Source organism: Phyllopteryx taeniolatus, chromosome 10 (genome assembly GCF_024500385.1).
Source record: "Phyllopteryx taeniolatus isolate TA_2022b chromosome 10, UOR_Ptae_1.2, whole genome shotgun sequence".
In the NCBI taxonomy this organism is placed as follows: Eukaryota; Metazoa; Chordata; class Actinopteri; order Syngnathiformes; family Syngnathidae; genus Phyllopteryx; species Phyllopteryx taeniolatus.
This window is the reverse complement of record NC_084511.1, coordinates 22,110,081-22,133,709: the sequence shown is the minus strand read 5'-3', so window position 1 is coordinate 22,133,709 and position 23,629 is coordinate 22,110,081. Positions and strand designations below refer to the sequence as shown.

Genomic DNA, 23,629 nt, shown 5'->3' with positions numbered 1-23,629 from the left:
CCTTCATGCTAACGAGTTTATTCAATCTCATATTCAGCTTTTGAATGGAAGTAGACAAAGAAGAAGACAAAGACTCCAGAAAGGGCATAAACTCTGCTCAACTCAAAAAAACAAGTTCTTTTTTTCTTTTTATGAGAAAAAGCAATGTGGTAAAAGCAATTTGGGCCATTTGGATATTTTATCTGTCTGGGATACCTGCCTCAGATTTAGGATCATTTTGGCAAAGTACGAGCCCTTGGAATTTGCCCAAAATGGCTGACTTCTTGTTCAATTTGAGGCCTGAGTTCTTGTGACTTTTTCGTGCATCCTCTTATCATTAAGATGTCCACACAAATCAGTGTCGATCAGTGATTTTGGTTTCTGGAGCTGATTTTTATTTAAAAAAATATTTTTTTCAAATTTACTAACACACCCAGTAATGCCTGCTTCGGATTGTAATAGCTCACTTCCTGTTTGATTTCAGGCTTGAAGACTTCTTCGCGCATCCTGTTAAAATAGACATGTTCGTCCAATTTCACATTGATCGATAAAACTGATTTCAGGCCAGAAATTTGCTCAAAATGGCACACTTCCTGTTCAATTTTGGGCATGGGTTCTTGAGACTTTTTCGTGCGTCCTGCCACAAAAGACATGTCCACCCAAATCCGTGTCAAGTAGTTGAAATTGTTTTTATTATTATTATGATGCTGATGATGATTGATGTACACTCGGATGGCTTTGGTGATCCTTTGGTGACTTGTTGTTTCAATGTTCTACCACCAGGTTTCGTGTACGCATGGTCAGAGCTTTACATAAATTTACGCACTTCCACAAGCACAAGTCCAACTTGATAAATCCCATTCTTTCTGTAGGAATGTTCATACACGTACACACGCTGTAGGCACACGTTTGTGTATATGCACACTTGATAAATGAGGCCACTGGAATTTGCCCCCCAAATTGCTATTTCTAACCAAAATTAATGACTCTGTTGAATTTGGGACATTGGTCCTTAAAACACCAGAGCCTCAAAATGTCTGCCGGGACATTTTTGCTTATTTTGACTATGAAAGAGGCAAAAAATGTCCTGTGAATAAGTGCTTTTGCCCCTTTTGCAGTATGCTTAATTAAGTCCCTCCCCCGCCTGCACGCTGCCTGCTCATTGGTCATTCGCCAAAAATTCAGAAGTGAGTGACAGAACGCTTCAGCAGTTCCGTTTCCGCTCCCAGCCGACTGACTGGGCTGCCTCACAGTTCTGAGTAGAGGTGTGCGATACTGCAAATTTTAGTATCGATCCGATACCAAGTAAGTGCAGAGCCAGTATCGTCGATACCGATCCTTTTCAAAAGCGCTACAGAAAATGGATGGATGGATGAAATTCATTTTGATAACGTGGGTAGGAAACGAATGAATGGAACCATTGCGTTCAAGTTCAAGAGTTAGATGAGGGAACGCACTCGCTCCCACCCAGAGGAAATTGTGTGTACACCCAGAATTGGTCGCCAGGCAATCGCAGGGCACATAACGAGTTCATTTAATCTCATATTCAGAGTTTGAATAAAAGAAGACGAAAAAGAAGCTCACATAATTATGTATTTTTATTTCATTATTTTTTTTTTAAGTTTTAAAAAATGAGCAAACACGCAAGTGGGACTTTTTCGTTTCTTTTTTTGGTGGCAAAGGCAACACAGGGCCATTAGGATATGTGCTGTGGCTGAAAATAATGCTGCTTTTAAAAGGTTCCAGCAGAGTGCACACGGTAGGAGCGTTAACTTCAAAAGAACATCAGGCGCACGACTTGGCAATAGCAAAAACATTGCACTGAAAATGATTCATCAACATTAACATAACCTCATGTTTAGATTATATTTAGGTTAAACATAATCCGCAACTAATTAATAATGTCAGAATTGAAGTAATGCTTTTTTGGGGAAATGCTTAACCCTCTTGTTGTGGATGTTTCTTTAGTAGGCCGATAATGTGACCCAGTGCATGATTAACCATAACAAATTTATACATACAACATTTTAAATAATAATAATACTGAAATTAAATTAAATTTCCACAACCTTTTTCATAGCAACTCCACAAAATGGTAACGACCAAGGCAAAGCTTTCAATATAACCATTGAGCCACACTCCTACCCTCAGGTATGGTCGTGAGTTGTCAGTCGTAACCACAAGAACAAGATATCTCCCTTAGAGAGAGGGTGAGCAGCTCGGTCATCCGGGTGGGTCTCAGAGTCGAGCCGCTGCTCCTCCGCTTAGAGAGGAACTCGATGGGGTGGCTCGGGCATATGTTTAGGATGCCCCCTGCATACCTCCGAGGTGAAGTGTTCCAATATGTCCCACCGGTAGGAGGCCCTGGGGACGACCCAGCACAAGCTGGAGGGACTATGTCTGCCGGTTGGCCTGGGAACGCCTCAGGATCACTACGGAATAGCTGGATGAAGTGGCTGGGGGGAGGGAAGTGTGGGCTTCCCTGTTTAAGCTGCTGCCCCTACGACCCGTCCCCAGATATGTTGTGGAAAATGGATGGATAGTTGGTTGGTTGGATGGATATAAATAAAAAGAATTATTTGTGTTTATATTCAGGTCAGTCAAAGTCTTACAGATGCAGTAATGAATGCAACATCCAGAGAATGCAATCATTAAAAAAGAAATACAAGTATTAAAGTATGTATAATGTCAGATGAAGTGTATTTAAATATATATATATATATATATATATATATATATATAGAGAGAGAGAGAGAGAGAGAGAGAGAGAGAGAGAGAGAGAGAAATAAGATTAGAAAAATCTCATTGGACCAACTTTAAGTAGTCCATCAAATATGGAACATGTTGCTGATGATATTTGCGCTTAATAGAAGTGCACAAACCGAAACCAAAGCAACATTTCTCTGGGAGTAGCACACAGGCACACAGACGTACACACAAATACATGCACACACAGCTCAAATAGTGTAATAAGTCAAAGTGGAGGCAAGCAGACGGTGCATGAATATCAAATGCAGCTTAATTGATGAGCTAATTTATGCAATACCCACTATGCTTTTTTTTTAATTGAAGTTTTTTATTGGCCAAATGTTTCAGCGACTTGGCAGCTGCTTGGTGGGCGGTTCCACCGGCCAGTGGCTCAAACGTAACATTGCATCCACAACATAACAAGGAAAATAAGCGTCTTTTCTATTCAAAGAGTTTTTACGGTCCGAAGATTTGTTAAGGATCCAGCATTGGAGGCAAGAAAAATTATCCAATTAAACAGAGTCGACCGTACCCCCCCACCCTCACCCATCCCTTCGCTCAGGTCACTCATCAGACAAACATGTTTTGCCACCTTTAAATAAAATGATGAAACGTCTGCCCGGCATTCGTGTCGGGAGAAGCTCCACACAGATGTCTGCGGGCCAAACATGGTGGAAATTATGGATGAGAGAATTAACTGCTGCGGGGATCAGGAAGGACTGAGTGAGTTTGGTCAAAATGCGCTCGCAAAGTCGGGAAAAGGGCCCGACATGGCTGCTTCAAAGCCAAATGGTAGCCTTTCTGTGTGTTTTGAAGCATGGTTGCTTGAGACTTTTTTTGTGGGTTCGCTCATGATAAACATATCTACCAAATTTCATGTTGCTCAGTGAAATTGTCTTTGGGGGCTGAATTTATTGTTTTTTTCTTACAGATCTTACTTGGCACAGCTGAACCGACTGACCCTAAAATGGGGGTTTAAAATCAAAATTGCACCCTTCCTGTGTATTATCAGCCGAGGCTTCTCGTGACTTTTTGTGGGTTTACTCATCATAAACATCCATCCATTTTCTGAGCCGCTTCTCCTCACTTGGGTCGCGGGCGTGCTGGAGCCTATCCCAGCTGTCATCGGGCAGGAGGCGGGGGTACACCCTGAACTGGTTGCCAGCCAATCACAGGGCACATACAAACAAACAACCATTCACACTCAAAGTCACACCTACGGGTAATTTAGAGTCTCCAATTAATGCATGTTTTTGGGATGTGGGAGGAAACCGGAGTGCCCGGAGAAAACCCACGCAGGCACGGGGAGAACATGCAAACTCCACACAGGCGGGGCCAGGGATTGAACCCGGGTCCTCAGAACTGTGAGGCTGACGCTCTAACCAGTCGGACACCGTGCCGCTCATCATAAACATTTCTCCCAAATTTCACGTTGCTATAAGTAAAACTAGTTTATTGGGTTAAATTTTCTAATTTGTGTGAATGGCAGAAAATGACCCTAACAGGGCATACTTCAAACCAAAATGGCAGACTTTGTGTGTCTTTTTTCAGGCATGGCTTCTTGAGAGTTTTTTATGATTGTACTCGTGATCGATGTCTACCGAACTTCATGGAACTAAGTGAAACCGACTTCAGGAGCTGAATTTCTTTTTCCAAATCACGTTAGGTACAACTGAACCAAATTGACCCTAAAATGGGAGCTTAAAACGAAAATGGCTGAATTCCTGTGTCTTTTAGAGCATGGCTTCTTGAGGATTTTTTGCGTGTCTACTCAGGTTTAGATCGGGTTAGAAGCCCAAACATAATGAAAATGCTCTATATAATCATTTAAATCGGAATAAACAGGTTGAATTTTATTCTGATTCACAGGGGTGGAATATTCCTTTTGCCAAACCGATCAAAAGTAAACTTTCGTCATGTAAACCGTGAATCGGAATAGTCTCGTGCTGCGTCTGCGCATGCTCTGTCATGACGAAATGTTGCTTTAATAAAAGTGAAAAAACAATTGCAACTACTGTGCTAAATAGATGACTGGTATCCATCTTGATAAATCACGTGATGTTGACATCGATCGAAACGATTTCAATCGGGAAGACAAAAAAGTCTGCATGTCAACCTAAATAGCGATGGCGTTCTCTGATCTGAAGCGGTTGAGTTGAGCCTGGAAGGAAAGGCTTCTGGGTAGTGGGGGGGGGGGGGCAAGGGGGAGGGGCAACAGGGTCGTAAATGCAGAAGTCTTGTAGGCGCATTAAAGATGCAGCAAGGTAGGCGCGTGATGGCACCGACTTGACACGACAGACATGATCTTAACCCGGCGGGATTCCGGCGTAATGAGCAGGAACAACAACAGGAAAACAAAACAAAGTAGAAAGAGGAATTCCCTCACAGAAGAAGAGATGCCAACAAGAGGATGAAGAAGAATAAGACCTGCAGGCCCCTCGGGAACCCCGGACCTCCTGTCAAAAGGAAGAATACATGCGGAGCTCCCGGGAATGTCGTGTTGGTGCTGTGCTCTTCCCATTACCAGTTTGTCCACACGAATCTTCGGAAGTTCATACACATGACTTCAAAACTTTTTACACCCAAGGTTTCAAAAATGCATTGTTTCTATTGTTTTTTGTTATGTTACTATTGCGTCTAGTGTGTCACTACTGAGTCTCTATTGTGTTGCTATTGTGTATCTACAGTGTTTCTACTGGTCTCTAATGAGTCTACTGTCGATTCAACTCGATTTTATCTATTGTCTACTAAATCTCTACTGAGTCTCTACTATGTCTTCAGTTTGGATCTACTGTGTATCTACAATGTCAGTATGTAAGGTGGCTTGCAAGTGAGCTTCGAGGTTTAGATATCTGCGTCGACCTATTTTTGAAGTCGACTTATCTGACTAAAGGCTCTTTCACAATACACTTGGCAACGCGTCTGACGCCCTCGACTTTCCCATTCATCGTGTGTGCGCTGAGGGGTCATCAGCACATTTTGACGTGACGCCGAGCGTCGCATCAATGGTGAGGGGGTCTGACGCTCAGTGTCTCAAAATCGGATATAAAAATTTTCTATTCAGGAGCTTTGACATGGGGATGTCAAAAAGCTCCTCCAATGGGAGAGAGTTGGCTGAGTGATTTCTGAGTGCTATTTTGGCGGGGTTATATTGTAAACGGCAAGGGGGAAATGGAGGAAGGCATAATAATTGCGTTTTCCCACTCTGCCGAATTTTAGGCCACTGGAAAAATCATATACTAAGACGTCTCTTTCAAACTCCCTTTCAACGCTCTTTCTCTCAGCCTGAAATACACCTCGAAGCGCTCTTCCTGGAACTCGAAAGCTCACGAACGAGTTTAACTCCAAGATGCTGCTGTGGAATTAGAATAGGATATTCCCATTCCCTTTTTTTTTTTTTTTGCTGCTGGATCACCTCCTCCTCAAATTAGGGCTTACTTTTCCAGCACCGACAAATGACATATTGCCGAGTTGCGGTTCACACAGCGGAGAAAGCCTCATGAGTTCCTTCTAGGGTTGTTACGTCACCACTTGCAAATATGGGATGGCTTCACCCCCGTTGGCATCGTCTTTGAGCTTTGACGCGGGGGCCTTTCACACTGAGCAACTGCAAAGGCCTTAAATAGATTTTTTTTCTCCCAATCCTACTTTACTCTGTCTCTAAGTTCTCCCTATTGAGTCTCTACTGTGTCTTCATGCTGTATCTACTATGTCTGTATTGAGCCTACTATGTCTCCACTGTGTCTCTAATGTGTGTATATGCTTTTCTGCACTTTCTCCCTACTTTGCCTCTAATGTTTCATTATTGTATTTTTACTGGCTTCTACTAAGTCTTTACTGTTTTTCTATTGCATCTCTACTGAATCCACATCTCTGCTGGGTTTCTATTGTGTTGCTAGTTTGTGATTACTGTCCACTGTGTCTCTACTGTCTTTAATATGTACTGTATTTCCATTTTTTCTAATGTGTTGGTATTGTGTCACTACTGTGTATTCAGTGTGCTTCTACTGAGTCTCCACTGCATCTGTATCTTGTGTCTCTATTGAGTCTCTACAGTCTCTCTATTGTGTTAATATTGTGTTTCTACTGTGTCTTCATTGTGTTTCTAGAGTGTCTCTACTGAATTTCTACATCATCTCTACTTTTCTGTGTTGCTAGTGTGTAACTACTGTCCCCACTGTGTCTCTACTGTGTCTGTACTGCATTTCTATATCGTCTCTAAATTGTCTTTTTTGTGTTTTTAATGTGTCTCTTCGGAGTCTCCACTCTATCCCCGTTGTATCGCTACTGTGTCCCTAGTGTGTTTCTATTGTGTCATTATTGTGTTTCTAATGGTTTCTGAGACTTTGCTGTGTTTCTAGTGTGTCTCGACTAAATCTCTACAGCATCTCTACTGTGTTTCCACTGTACCTCTATTGTGTCCCTACTGTATCTGTACTGTATTTTTAATTTTGACTCTGATTTGTTGTTATTGGGTCTCTATTGTGTCTGCAATCTGACTATACTTAGTCCCTACTTTATCTCTGTTGTGTTTCTACATAGTCTATACTGTCTCCGTACTGCAGCTCTACTGCATCTGTACTGTCTCTATTGTGTCTTTGTTGTGTATTTTCTCTTTGTTTATTCCCAGGTTCTCCAACAAGATTGCAACAGGTGTGATTAATAGTGTGATTAATGTCTTTATTATAGTATTATTTTCTCCTCTCTCTCTGTTTCTCCACAGATTTCCCAACATGGTTCCAACAGATGTTGTAGTCTTTTATTTGTTTGTACAATAAATGCAGATGCTTATGCTACACCTCTTGTACTGTGATGTATTAGATGGTGTATCCACCGACTGGTGCGTGTCCTCGTTTATTATTGTCCATAAAACATGAAGGGGTGAAAAAAACATGGTGCAATTATATAGCAATCATGAAACAAATGTACTCATCAAAAACTGCAATTATACCAAAATTGGCTTTTTTTTGTTAAATAGCCCAGACAAACAAAAAAAAAAAGTAACAATTTTGAACCAGTATGGTGCAGTTTAGGGATAGATGAAAGGATGTTGTGATGTTGTTGGCACTCACTAATTGCATTTTATGTTCCTGCAACATTTCCTCTGATGAGTTTTGAGCGCTCATTAAAAAAAAGTACTTAAATAATAAGCTCAAGAAAGACTCCGCTGCAACTATAACGTGAGCTCAGGCTGACAGTGATTAAAAGTGCTGCCTCTTGCCTTTGATTGGTTTTGACTATAAACGATGTGTTGTCTACAAAGTCCAATTCCAATGAAGTCAGGATGTTGTGTAAAATGTAAGTAAAAACAGAATTTGCAATTTATTTTCAACCGCTATTCAATTGAATACACTACTGTTGTTTCCTGCAACATGTTCCAAGAAACCTGGGACAGGGAACAAAAGACTGGAAAAGTTGAGGAATGCGTAAAAAAAAACAAAAAACAAAAAAAAAACACCTGTTTGGAACATTCCACAGATGAACAGGTTAATAGGAAACAGGTGAGTGTCATGATTGGGTATAATAGGAGCATCCCCTAAAGGCTCAGTTGTTCACAAGCAAGGATGGGGCAAGGTTCACCTCTTTGTGAACGATTGCATGAGCAACAGTTTAAGAACAATGTTTCTCAACGTACAATTGCAAGAAATTTAGGGATTTTCATTATCTACAGTCCATAATATCATCAAAAGCTCCAGAGAATCTGGAGGCTGGATGCTGGAAAGGTACATACAGATTTTGGAGCAACATATGCTGCCATCCAAGCAATGTCTTTTTCAGGGATGTCCCTGCTTATTTCAGCAAGACAATGTCAAGCCATATTCTGCATGTGTTAAAACAGCATGGCTTCGTACTAAAGGAGTGTGAGACCCCTAACTGTTGAGCAACTGAAGTTGAATGAATGGAAAGGAATCCTCCCAACAAAGCTTCAACAATTAGAGCCCCCAGTTCGCAAATGCTTATTGATTGTTGTTAAAAGAAAAGGTGATGTAACACAGACAGTGATAACAGGCCCCTGTGCCAGCTTTTTGGGAATGTGTTGCAGGCATCAAATTCAAAATTACTGAATATTTGCAAAAACATTAAATAACTTGTCTTTATAGTGTTTATAGTGTATTCAATTGAATATACCTTGACAAGGATTTGAAAATCATCATATTCTGTTTTTAATTTATGTTTAACACAATGTCTTCATTGGAATTGGGGTTTGTATTTTGGCTGCTGAGTACAAAGGAGGATGGCAAAATCCCATTGCATCTTTATGTAAATTAATCATAGCCCATCATATGTGAATGTATCATGTTTGAAGTGAATCGTATTATCACTAAAACAATGAAATCCTACTTGACTTGAAACGTATCGTTATTTGAAGTGAATCGCATTGTAATTGAAATGAATCATATCGTAATTAACTTGAAACTTTAATTTGAAGTGAATCATATTGTAATTTGACTGAATTGTCATGTCATGTCAGTAAATTGTATACAATTGAATTGAAATATAACAGAATTGAAGTGAATCGTATCGGCATTTGAGTGAATTGTATTGTAATTCAAGTGAATAATTTTATAATTTGAGTGAATTATGTCATAATTTAAATTCGTATCAAAATTGAAGTCAATCATATCGTAAATGAAGTCAATCGTATTGTATTAGGAGTGAATTATAGCATAATTGTAAATAGCCACATTGTAATTAGAATTAATCGTATTGTAATTGGAGTGAATCCTATCGTAATTTCAGTGATTCACATCGTTAGTGAAGGAAATCCTGTTGTATCGCAATTGAAGTGAAACATATCGTAATTGGAGTGAGACATTTGAATTGGAGCACATCGTATTGTAATTTAAGTAAATTATATGGTAATTTCAGTGAGTCGTATGATAATTGAAGAGAATTATATTGTATTACAATTTAATTGAAACCCATAAATGGAGTGAAACATATCATAATTACAGTGAATTGTTTCAAAATTGAAGTGAATCGTATCATATCATTGAAGTGAAAATTATCGTAATTGGGGTGAATGGTATCGTAATTTTCGGTGAATGGTATCGTAATTAAAGTGAAGCGTAATGTAATTGAAGTGAAACTTATCTTATTTGGACTAAGTTTTATCTTATTTCCAGTAACTATCAAATTGTATTGTATCGTAATTGAAGTGACTCATATCATATTGTAATTGAAGTGAAACGTATCATATTTAGACTAAATCTCATTGCACCATAATTGGAGTGCCTTGTATCGTATCATAATTGAAGTGAATTGTGTTGTTTCATCATTTACGTGAAACCTATCATAATTGGGATGAATCATCTTTATTGGATTAAATTATATTGTATCGTGTTGTTTTGGAATTAATAGTATCATATCATAATTGAGTGTACCTTATCAGAATCAGAATCAGAATCATCTTTATTTGCCAAGTATGTCCAAAACACACAAGGAATTTGTCTCCGGTAGTTGGAGCCGCTCTAGTACAACAGACAGTCAATTTAGAGAACACTTTGGAGACATAAAGACATTGACAAAAAACAATTGTGCAAAAAGATGCAGAGTCCTCTAGCACTTAGAGCAGTTCGAATGACTAATATCGCAATAGTCCGGTGCAATGACCATTGTGCAAAGGGCGCCTGAAGTGGGCGACCAACATCAACTCCGTCCTCAAAAAGGCCCAGCAGAGGATGTACTTCCTGCGGCTTCTGAGAAAGCACGGCCTGCCACCGGAGCTGCTGAGACAGTTCTACACAGCGGTCATCGAATCAGTCCTGTGTTCTTCCATCACAGTCTGGTTTGGTGCTGCTACAAAAAAGGACAAACTCCGACTGCAACGGACAATCAAAACTGCTGAAAGGATTGTCGGTACCCCCCTACCCACCCTTGAGGACTTGCACGCTGCCAGAACTAAGACAAGGCCGTGCAAAATCCTCTCGGACCCTCCCCACCCCGGTCACCGGCTCTTCCAGCTCCTTCCCTCAGGTAGGCGCTACCGATTAATGCAAACTAGAACTAGTAGACATTCCAACAGCTTCTTCCCTCTAGCAATCAACTTCTTAAACAGCTAACCTATACTTCCATTACAACAAGCTGGCAATTTTTTGACTTGAGTTCGTTGTCACATTTCTGTGGGCCCAATAATGTATTACTCGTGCACTGTCTGTAGATGTCTCGCCATGCTGCACTATTTGCATATACTGGCTAATTCGAGTGAATCATACTATTGACAGAAAGTTCGAATGGGAGAATCCCACTGTTTGGCGGTGCAAAAACATTGCCCAAATTTGATCCCCACAAAATTTGAGTGATGTCCATCAGATTCTGGATTTTCTGGGTTTTCCCGCTTTGACATTATCTTTGGAGCTCAGCAGATTGTCGTCAGCTGAGAGTGCGTGTGCTTGCGCGTCTGAGTTTGTGTGTTCCCACATGTATGCTCACAAACGATAAGTGGTCGGCGCTGGCGGTAAAATGAAAACATCAAAGGTGGAGTCACAAGTCAGATTGTTGTGGAAATAACCTCAAAGAGCTGCCGCTGACCGCCCACTCACAAGTGGGTCGGCCAGGTTGGCGCAGACTTAATGGCGCCTCGTTTTTAATGAACTCCTTAATTAGCCACTCCCTAATTAGTGAGGGACACCGTTATCAGCTTGTTTGCCGGCATCATTTCTGAGGAGCCGCACGGCAACGAGACTGACTCCGACAATGACGAGAGGGAACCTGGCGTGTTTGATGGAGAACTTGCCCAGTTGTTCATTTCGGATACAGAAGATGACGACTTTGATGGATTTGTGGATGAGGATTGATAAAAAAATAACGTGAGTACATTGTTAAATACTTCAATAAAGTACAACCGAACTCAGTTTTGCTCCCGCTGCCTTTTTAAAAACATTGTTTTAGCGTGCATGCATGCTACCGTATGTTTTAAGCTTGCGTATGCTTTATCATGCCTGCGCCCAATAATACGGTGCGCCTTATGTATGTGTTAAATACAGAAATAGACCCCGTAACTGAGACTGCGCCTTTTAATATGGTGCGCCTTATGGTCGTGAAAATACGGTACTTTAATTTGAGTCATTCATTTCATTTCATGTCGTTATTACAATCACTCTTATCGCATATTAGTTAAATGACTCTAATAGTAATTGACATGAATGTATTGCGTCAGAACTTGAAATAATCGTATCACAACTTAATTGGAAAGAATTTAATCGTATTCTGTAGTGAATCGTATCGCATTTTATCTGGAATAAATAGTATTGCACTACATTTAAATTGAAATCAATCATATTGTTTCTCATCATAAGTAGTCTAAGTGTATCATATTGTAATTTGAATGAATATTATTTTATAGCATGGTAATGGAGTGACTTGGATGACCTCTTAGTTGGAATAAATCGAACAGTATCGCTTTGTAATGAATTAAGAATTGCATTTTATTTAAAGTGGATCTCACTCCGCTGTAATAAGAGTGATTCATGTCTAATCACATTGTGATTGGAAATAATTGTAGGTATCATTTGCATCACTGGCACGGTGACAGTTTTGAGGACCCAGGTTCAAGTCCAGCCTCGCCTGTGTGGAGTTTGCATCTTCTTCCCGTGCCTGTGTGAGGTTTTTCTGGCCGGGTACTCCGGTTTCCTCCCACAGCCCAAAAACATGCACGGTAGGTTAATTGAAGACTCTAAATTGCCCGTAGGTATGAATGTGAGTGTGAATGGTTGTTTTTTTATATGTGCCCTGCAATTGGCTGGCAACCAGTTCAGGGTGTACCCCGTCTCCTGCCCGCAGTTAGCTAGGATAGGCTCCAACATACCCGCGACCCTAGTGAGGATAAGTGGTCTAGAAAATGGATGAATGGATATGCATCACTATTGAAGTGACTCGTATTGCATCGTAATTTAAGTAAATAGTATGGCATCTTGATTCAAATTCATAATTTTGTATCCCATCGTACATGAGTGTGTTGCATCATGTTTGGCGTGAATCGAATTATATTGCATCTGAATCAATTGTAATATGCACCAATGTGAATGATCATTTGAGTGAATCATATCAAATAGCATCTTAATTGCAGTAAATACACCTGATGTTGTATGGAGACTTTGTTTGTGTGTTTGTGTGTCAAATTTAGTGATGTTGGGCTTTCAATTTTTCCAGAATAAATGTTTGCCCTGTCCTCCACTCATTGTCCTGGGTCATTAATGAGGTCACTTCCGGCTCGTTGTTGTTGGTCTTCTTCTTCTTCTTCTTGGGGTCATGCTTTTAATCACCGCAGCCGTGTTGTGCTGACGGTGCGCACTGCTGCGACCCCCACAAAATCCGTGGAAAAAGACAACTTCACGGGTAAAAGGTTCGGCGGCTGGTCCAGGGCCGCTGCCATTAGCTGTAATTCAGCTCTCAGCTTCCCATCACGCCATGCGCTAACTGCACCTCCTGCCCTGCGGCTGGCAGCTAAAACAAACACTCCAGAAAGAGAAAATGAACTGGAAAATGTCCTGAAAAAAAGCGGCTGTCGGTCGGAAATATTCTGCATGATGCAGGCAGCACGTGGCAGGAAATATGAAGAATGAAAGGATGATTGGCTTGAAATGTTGTCTTAATTAATGCTAACAGGAAGTGTCAGGGGACCCAAACTCCTTGATGAAGAAACACAAGCAACAAGAACATTATCACACAATGTTCCTTAGGTCCTTAGTGAACTGGAATCTACCCTTTGATCTCATTTACCTCACACTTTCATTTCTTTATATATTTACCTTCAATATTGAAAGGGTTGTTTCTTAAATATCCATCAATAAACAACCTTGAAAGACATTCAGCAATGCAAGAACATTCCAAACATTCTAATTGCCCAACATTCTGATTGTTACATTCCATTCTTACACTTGGACTCTCCAACATCACAGTATTCCAACATTGCAATATGCCAACATTGAAACACATGGAAGCAAAGGAGACAGCGTAAAAGAGCAAAGCAAGAAGACAATCTTCAATCTTCACCCGAAGCTGAACTGGCGTCAGACTTTATTCTTGAGAGCGTTACTTTTAAACTTTTGCCATACCATAGTTACATTTTTCCTAATTCGCATTTTAGTTAATCAATCGAGGATCGTGAATCCGAAATCTGAACCAGCGAGAGAAATGGTTACCTTCGGTTTTTAGCCGATAACAATCTCCAAACCTCTAAAATTCCAAAATGGCAATGGCCTAAACCCTAAAAATCCCTACACATTGATTGCCCAACATTCCAACATACCAACATTATAGTGGCCAAACATCTCAGCATCCAAGATTGTTATATCCCAATATTCAAACATCACCAAATTTAGATATTCCCAACATTCCTGTCCCAGTATTCTAATAAACCAACACTCTCATGAATTGTATTGCCCAACATGCTAACATACCACCTTTCTATCATCCCAACATTCCCACTCATCCCAATACTCTGAGACGCCAGCATTCCAAAACTTCCCTCCATTTCTTTAGAGATGGAAATTTGATCGATTGATTTTACTCGATAATTAACTGTAATTCAGACTGTCCAACTTCCCCAAATGCAAATATTCCAAAAGATGTCCCAAATTTCCATTACTCCAATATTCAAATTTGATAGCACCCATACATACTGGCATCCCAACTTTGATAGATGGAAGGTTGCGTGAGAATCTTCTTCGATTTCACACTCCAACTGCATTGGCTCTGTGAAAATTCCATTCACATTGAAACATGGGTGGTGTCTAAACGGCCTTCGACAGCAGCATGGCAGTGATCCCTCCCCCCTCCTCCCTTCTTTCCCTCCCCAGTTCTCGCACCCCTTCATCACCCGTCAGAGTCAGAGAGTTTAACACGGTGGCAGAGGCGAGCCAGCACTATTTGTTTGACAGGTACATGTCTCTATAGGCCACTGCCTTTCCAATTTAAGAGGCCCTTAAGCCGGGAGCAGCCGCCTTAACATTATTCTCCGCGAAGACGAGAGAAAAAAAGGAAAACGTTTTCTCTTCTTCCTCGCCACTTTTAACGCGAAGGCCCCGGACCCTTCAAGGGTGCCTCGCTGCAAGTCTTTCATCATTTTGCTTGAATTTTAATTATTTTTGCTGGCTTGTCAAGTCCCGCCAGTGAGCAGAGCGCGAAAGTGAGGTGACGGGAAAGGTGGGAGTGATGGGGAGCTAGCGGTACGAGGCGGGACCACAAAATATTTCATTAGCCTCCCAAAGCATCAAGTCGCCTCGTGGGAAGTTTTGACCTCATCCTCGCTTTTGACACATCAGCCGACATTTTGCTTAATTTGAACGGGATGTTAAAAGAGGAACACCATGATTTCTGCTTAATTATGTCTTCATGTTCCAAGGAAACAAGCACATTGCCTTCAGAGGAAAAAGCATCACTCCTGCCAGACGCCGAATGTTTTCTTCCGGCTTTTATTTCAAAACCCCAAATAAAACCTTAACCTTAATCCTATCCTTTACCTAAAACCTAAGCACTAGAGCCTAACCCTAACACTTAAACCTAACCATGAAACTCTAACCATAAACGTAACCCTTAACCCTAACGTAAACATCTAAACCCTAACCCATGATAGAGAATAAGAAGTAGGTTGAGTTTTGGCTCCATGAGTTCAGGAAGTACCAACACAGACTTCCGAATGCCCCCGTAAATCTAACTTTAATCCAAACCTAAACTCTAACTCTTTAAGGGATTAACTTTAAGTATCACCCGAATCTAACACTCATTCCAAGATAACCCTAAATGTTAGCTATAACCATAACCCCTATCCACCGGAACCATAGCTCTCACCCCAACCCAAAATCTATCCCAAAACCTCACCAACAACTAAACTTTATACCTAACCGCTGATAGCGAAAAGGCAGTTTATTTTCGGCTCCTCAAGCTCATGATTTACCATCACCGACTATTGAATGTGCGGCACGGTGAGCGACTGGTTAGCACATCTGTCTCAACAGTTCTGAGGACCTGGGTTCAAATCCGGCCTCCCCTGTGTGGAGTTTGCATGTTCTCCCCATGGCTGCATGGGTTTTCTCCAGGTACTCCAGTTTCCTCTACACATCCCAAAAACAACATAGGGTAATTATCCATCCATCCATTTTCTGAGCCACTTCTCCTCACTAGGGTCGCGGGCGTGCTGGAGCCTATCCCAGCTGTCATCAGGTAGGAGGCGGGGTACACCCTGAGCTGGTTGCCAGCCAATCGCAGGGCACATAGAAACAACCATTCGCACTCACAGTCATGCCTACGGGCAATTTAGAGTCTCCAATTAATGCATGTTTTTGGGATGTGGGAGGAAACCGGAGAAAACCCACGCAGGCACGGGGAGAACATGCAAACTCCACACAGGCGGGGCCAGGGATTGAACCTGGGTCCTCAGAACTGTGAGGCTGATGCTCTAACCAGTCGTCCACCGTGCCGCCATAGGGTAATTAAAAACTCTAAATAGCCCGTAGGTGTGAATGTGAGTGCAAATGTTTGTTTATGTGTGCCCTGCCATTGGGTGGTGACCAGTTCAGGGTGTACCCCGCCTCTTGCCCGAAGATAGCTGGGATAGGCTCCAGCATGCCAGTGACCCTAGTGAGTATAAGCGGTACAGAAAATGGATGGATGGATTGATTGACTACTGAATGCCCCATAAACCTAACTCTAACCCAACCCTAAACACTTAACTCTAAGTAACTTTAACTATAAAGCAAATCTAACACTCACCCAAAGCTAACACTAAATATGAACCATAACAATGTCCTTTGCTCAGACCCTAACCCTCACTTTAATCACATATGTTTAATCTAACTCTAAACCTAGCCAACAGCGACTTTTGCACAGCCTTCTAACCCCTAAAAAAAAAAAAAACCTCGCCTCTGCCAGAGAACAGGAAGAAGATTCAGTTTAGTTCCAAAAGCTCGGGAAGCTCTAACACCGACTTTTGAACGCTTCCTAACTTTAAACCTCCAACTTTAACCGTAATCTAACCCTTACTCAAAAAAAGTAATCCGAACATCACAATGACCCGCCCTCCATTTTGACCATGTCCGTGTTCTTGTGACTACAAATCCACATTCTCAGTTAAGAGGTGAGTTCAGCGACCAATCAGCATTCTGGGCACAAATGCTTATTTCGAGGTTTGCCATGATGGGATGCCTCACAATCTCCAAGCCAATTTGGCGTCATCTCCATCACGGTCGACCCTGTTAATCTGCATCGGTGGAATGGCTTTGGCAAGCAATTACCGCCGTGCAGGACATAGCTAATTTGACAAGTATCTGCTCTGACAAGTCCGGACCAAGAGAGGGGGCCTTGGGGGGCATCCTCGTGTAACCGAGGGGGGCGGGGCGGCAGTCAAGACGGAAAAGTAGGAGGATCATTGCAGGAGGATCAGTGATACACGCAAATGCTGAACCTTATGTCAAAACACGCAGAGGTGTGGCAGCTGCAATCACTGGGGCGCCGCTACTGCTTGCCGTGGTCACGCTGCTTCGAGACATCAGAGCATGTGTTGGCTTTGTACAGTCAAGACAAGATTTTGTGTCACTGCTTTTTTGTTGTTGATTTTATGAACTATTTTCTCCTTATTTTATCCCCAGGGCCCATGTGTTGTGGTTTTCTCTATTGTTGCTTTTTGAGATCCCCAACCAGGTTCCAACAGGTGTTGATGTTGCTTTTACCAAACAAATAAACAAAAAACAGTAAAAAGGGGGTTGAGCGTGAACCGCGGTATCTGGTGTCTATGTTACGGTCAACCACAGAGATGTGATGGCGTCCACCGCAGCAGACCTGTAGACCACTGTTCCCCAACCTTCTTTGCACCGCAGAGCGGTTTAAGAGTAGGCATTTTTGTCACGGACCGGCTGTGGCGTGCATATATATATATATATATATATACACACACACACACACTCACACACTTGCCTCGTTTCTGCTTCCTTCTTCGCCGTTCGTGGCACGTCCACTGTGGGCGCGATGGAGGAGTGGGAGTCGGAGTTGTTGTAGGCAGCCAGACCAGACTGCAGTTCTGTAGCTTCTCAATGAGAGTAGACTTTTAACTCCGTAAAAGTAGTTCTGCCTGTGTCGAGCAGTAACCTACAACTGTATCTGTATCAGAGCGGACTTGGTGCGTGAGAGTTAACTGTTGCGATAAACCCGTATTTTAAGTAGGACTCCCGATATAGTGTTGTTTCGTTCGTGAACATTTCTTCCAAAAGAACAAATCTTTTCAGGAAACGTAATGAACTGAATTAGTTTATGATATGATTTTTTTCTTTGAGCTCCGCCACCGTTAGCCAGCCCGCTCGGAGCGGAAACAGAAGCGTCCGAGCCGGCTGGGACCGGAAACGGAAGCGTTCTGTGCAGTCTCGACGTGCCAATTCAGACACGCAGTTGTTGCAGCGGAGAAGATCCGGTCAATTTTCAAAATAAAACACATTGACACGTGAATTGCAATACAACAGAAATTATATAAATTGGTCATTCTTTCTCTGCGGCCGCGGACCGGTGGATAGGGACAACTGCTGTAGACAATCCCCGGCGGAAGCCTCGTTGGACACAGTGTGGGAGGCAGGGAGCCCTCTGCTTAGATGATGATCTTCGTGGAAAGAGGCGTCCGATAGCTGAGCCCGAGAAGTCGCATGGATGTTCATGGTCGCGCCACAACCGAAGCCAGAAAGGAGCTAGTGCTGGAGGTGGGCGACAACCATGACAGAATGGATGGGAGAAAGTTGGGCAGGATCCAGCTAACAAGCTAGCTAGCTAACTAACTTGAGAAAGGAGGCAGAAGTCCCAACCAGTGAGGATTGACAGATGTAAATTAGTCCAGGTTTTACCTTCGGCCATGGTATGGTGATTGATCCTGGTAAAAGTAAACCATTTCAACTAAGAAGAAAACTCTTCGGGGGGGAGGGGTAGCCAAAACATGCCAGCGTACACTCCATCCGAGGGGCATGCTGTTTTCTCTTCTCTTTGTTTATTCCCTAGGTTCCAACAGGTTCACCGAAGATTCACGAGTGACACAATGCGGACGTTCCACTCTCAGCCAGCACATTTGTGGCTGAGCTCAACTGAACTGAAAAAGGAATGAATCAGTGATGATGATGTGATCCCATTTACGATGTTTGAAAGAATGTTTTGCAAATGACACAGCACTACAACTCAGTTCCATGTGTTGTGGTTGTTTTTTTGCCATTAATTTTCTCATTACTTCCTCGACCAGGTTCCAAAAGGTGTTGTTGGGCCTTTTTTTGTTTTTTGTTCCCAGTTAATCCCCAGATTCTCTAAACGGGTTCCTACGGGTGTTATGGATATTTTGTGTTATTGTTTTGGTCTTTCTCTTGTTCCCCAATCACAGTCCAACACATGTTGCATTTTGCTTTCTATTTTTTCTTTATTCCCACATTCCCCATCTATGTTCTGACAGGCCTTGTTTTCTTTTGTTGTTTCTTTTTGATTTTCTATCTGTTCCCCAACTACGTTTCAGTGGGTGTTTTTGTTATTGCTTTTTGCTCTTTCGCTTGTCTTTTTTTTTCACAGATTCCCTAAAAAGGTTCCAACAGGCGTTTTTTGTATAGTCATTTCGTCCGCTTTTCTCTCTATATGTCCCCTTTTAAATCATGGGCTGTTGTTGTTGTATTTTGTTGTTGTTTTTTGTTATCCTTTGGTTTTACAACCAGGTTTCAATAGGAATTTTGTGGTTGTTTTTCATCGTTTGTTAATTTTTTCCTCTTTGTCTTTCCCATCTTAAACCCATGTAATTTTATATTTTTCCTAATAAATAAAAAGACAACTGGGAGTGTATTATAGACTCACCTGTCACATGGTAGATAAAAAAAAGGACCAAACATCAACATTTAATCTCTTATCATTATTGCATCCACTTGCTAAATGAGGCTTTTGACTCTCAGCTCTTTGACGAAGGTCGCGCCAAAGTCAGAAATAATCACATTTTCAATGCTTTCAATTTAGGCCTTAATGAATTTCGTTTAATTATGACTCACCATTGCTCATCGTCAACACTTTGGAGCTGTCGCATTCCCAAGGACACTTATGTGATCCCTTATTTTTAACACTTTATTTTCTATTGGTGTTTTTCTGATTTTCACACAAAAATGTAATGAAAGCAAGGTAATTTTGAAGTTTATTTATTGTATACTTATTTTTATCATGCTCCAAATTAGTATTTTATGAAGTGGCCAATATCGGTAAAGACTACTGTAGTAGGCATAAGGCATTGGGGGGGGGGGCAAATTGAGCCTTTTAAATGTAAATGTAATCCCAGAGGAAGTGTCCTTTAAGGGTGGTGCAGCATCCTTACCTTCACGCCCAACGCCATCCATCACGTCTCAGTGCAACGGCTGAGAGGTTTACGACTTATATCAGAGACCCTCCCCGTCACCTGCGGAAGGACGAGATCACAGAAAGGATGCCTGTAACCAAACCTCATTGGCTTTTTAACAGATTTAACAGGGTTTCATTCACTGCAGATTAACATAAAAATGTTAGAACATTGATTCATGTCGAACGCTCATTCAGGTTCTGGTAGTCTTGCAGCCATGTTTTCTGGTAATGGCAAAGACCATCACCCTCACGTGCAGGATGATGAGACAGAAATAGAAGGGAGAGGCCACCGGCAACCAAACCTCAACGGCTTTTTCATAAATTTCACAGGGTCTTTCTTGTTCACTGTGGCCTCACTTTATTAAACATAGTAACATTGATTTTGTGATAAATGCTCATTCAGGCTCTGGTAGTCGTCTAGCCATGTTTCCTGCTCATGGCAAAGACCATTACCGTCATCTCCCGGAGGACCATACTTCACAGGCCTGCAAGGAAAGAAAAGGATGCCTGCAATCATACCTCATTGGCTTTTTAACTATTTTAATATGGTCTTGTTCACTGAGACCTCATGTGATAAAATATAGTAATATTGATTCATGACTCATGCTCATTGAGGTTCTGGTGCTCGAGTGGCCATGTTTCCTCCTCATGGCAAAGACCCTCACCATCACCTGTGACAAGACATAGCGGGCCCAGAAAGAAAGGTGAGGACACTCGCAAACAAACCTCATTGGCTTTTTAATGGCTTTAAGAGTGTCTTGGATACTGCGACCTCACATAATAAAACATAAAAACACTGATTCACAAGTTCATTCAGGCACTGGAAGTTGTGTCCATGTATCCCGCTTGGCCTCACATAAAATAACAGTTACAATGATAGATGCTTAATTTTCATTTAGATTTTGGTAGTTGTGTGTCCGTTTCCTGCTTCCGAGAAAGCATCTTATGCCAAGTAATGGATCAGTGACAGGATGAGAACAAAGGCCGCAAACACACGCAACAAAACCCCATTGTCTTTTTAACTAATTAAACAGGGTCTTGTTCAATGTGACCTCATGTAATAAAATATAGCAACACTGATTAATGACTAATGTTCATTCAGGTTCTAGTAGTCGTGCATCCATGTTGCTGGTTTAGTGGAAAGCATCTTCAGTACACTAACTTATGAATCACAGGAGGATGAGACATTGCAGGCCAGTAAGAAAGGGATAGGATGCCCACAACCAAAAGTCATTGGGCCTCATTCACTAATAAATGCGTTGAAATGTTCTCACTCCGCGCACAAGTTGAGCGTATACGCAAAATCACCGTCAGATTCATGACACGTGCGTATCAGCCAGTTTTCTTCACACCACCTTGATACCATGTTAGTAAATCAGAATTCATTTTAAATGATGAGCTCGTGCCTGCGAGCTGCAATCCACATAAACTGCGCCCATATTTCCCTATAAAAGGGTGTCCGTCTGATGCATCTAAGCCAATGGTTTAGTCACAACTTGAATAGCTAGCTGTCTTAATCTTTATCCTGTTTTCAAAAGGTTCGTAGTGATGTTAATCATTTTTAATGAATTTCAAAGTTAAAGAATGTGACACAAAACATACATATAGCCTACAAAAAAAAACTATAAGAGCCGAGAATGAACTAACACTACATACGTTGTGAAAGTATGTAGTAAGGAAGGAGTATAGCACAGCAAAGAGGCATTTGTAGTTGATAAAATTCATGAAATTAGTGTTGGAAGCGACAGAAAATACATGAGACATGCCGATCGGAGTGCGTCACAATTTAACCACGCCAGCAAATCGATCAATTAACATCACATTTGCATATGCAGAATCACAGAAAAATAAAAATCTGATTATTGTAGGGATCAGAAAGAATACTGCAGCCATGGAATAACTACAAAATGCAAGCGATCCAATTGCATTTCCTGCTCGTTGAGTGGTAAATGCACTCAAGACAGCTGCAGCAGGGGAAACGCACGTACTGTACATACTGTACAAGCACATGAACGGAATGAAGGTATAAGTGATGAGAAGTGTCCTTTTCAGTTTTCACGGTTATTTTGGATATTAGTCAAGTATTAGCAAATTCTCGATTTGAGTTATTGTCGTTAAAGTTATTATTATTGTTTTTATAAGTAACTGTAGTTCCAATACGTTGTGCATCTTGGGTTAAAAGATGTGTGTTGGACATTTTTTCAAAACCTGATCCTGCATTATTTGTGCGTATGCATGGGCTGAGGAGGTTCTAAATTTGTTTGCAAAGTACGAACAAAAACAAGAATGAACATAGATGAATCACTGATTTGTGCGTCAAATGTACGTAGGCATTATTATTGAATGAAGCCCACTGACATTTTAACAAATTCAACAAGGTTCACTGTGGCTTTACATAAAAAAAAAAAAAAGTTTTTTTCTTGAACATCTGCTGTATGTTTGTCAACACAGTTGCTATTCTGCGGAAGTTCGTGAAGAAGGCAAGAGTTTTCCTCCGTTCCTCCTGTTCAGTGAAACAAAGTTGTGATGGCAGGAGAACAGGTCGGGATGCTAAGCAGGTGGTGCTGTCCTCGTTTCCCGGCTAAGTGGCACCTCCTCTGCGCTTCCATTTTTCTACGCTTGGGCGCCTTGACATTTCGTCGGGAGAAGCGAACTCTTTTCAGGGCCTCTCCAGGGAGGGCTCCATTACTTTGTCCCGTTACCCCCAAAAAGGTGTCACAGAATGAGGGGAAGGAAGGTGATGCCAGGTTGGCTGGGTTGTTTATTGAATTTACGGCGCCGTTATTTCGCCACTCAGAATGATTGTATTCATATTACACCCCATCCCGCCAAGGTCGGCGCCCGCACGCCACTCGGCTGCGACCTTGGAGAAGGGCGGGGTAGCGTTAACCGGAGACCCTTCAGCTTTCAGCTTTGATGGACAGTGCAAATAAAGGCAGGAGCTCAATGACACACCAATCTGCCATTGTCAGCTGCCGCATGAAAAGAGTTTCCCGCCGGACGGAGCCCGATGCCCTCGCGGGCCGGCCCCTCGCCGAGGCCACGCGTCGTCGAATAGATGCATTGATCAGACGCGAGGACGCCGCCGCCCTTGCCGTGTTTGTCATCGGCCGTCCACCAATCACAGATGAGAGAGAGGCTGTCTTCTCATTCTGAGGTCACAGCTGCTGTTTGACTCCCTAGCCGTGACACAGGGCGGGCGGGGGCGTGTAGGTCGCACTTTTCATCATATTGGATCCATATGTGATGTTTACATGCCACAACTTAATATCACATTTTACCTTGTGTTTTATTTTGTCAAATCGCAATGTCTAGCTATCAAATATGTTGGCAGAAGTTGGTTCTGATGCAAAATATGAGCCTTCAGGCCTCCTCTGTTGCGTTTTATCGATATATATATATTTATGTATATATATAGGCCTCACAGTTCTGAGGACCCAGGTTCAAGTCCAGCCTCGCCTGTGTGGAGTTTACATGTGCTCCCCGTGCCTGCGGAGGTTTTCTGCGGGTACTACGGGTTCCTCCGGCATCCCAAAAACACACTTGGTAGGTTGATTGAAGACTCTAAATT

The 23,629-nt window shown here is 41.9% G+C and overlaps 1 long non-coding RNA gene across 1 annotated transcript in view; it reads right to left on the bottom strand.

The window, feature by feature from the left end:
* The window catches only part of LOC133484929 (uncharacterized), a 42,888-nt gene that overhangs the window by 1,465 nt on the left and 17,794 nt on the right, over positions 1-23,629 (bottom strand). Inside the window, exon 3 of the long non-coding RNA XR_009790541.1 lies at positions 20,036-20,116. This is a non-coding gene — a long non-coding RNA (uncharacterized LOC133484929). The remainder of the gene's footprint in view (positions 1-20,035; positions 20,117-23,629) is intronic.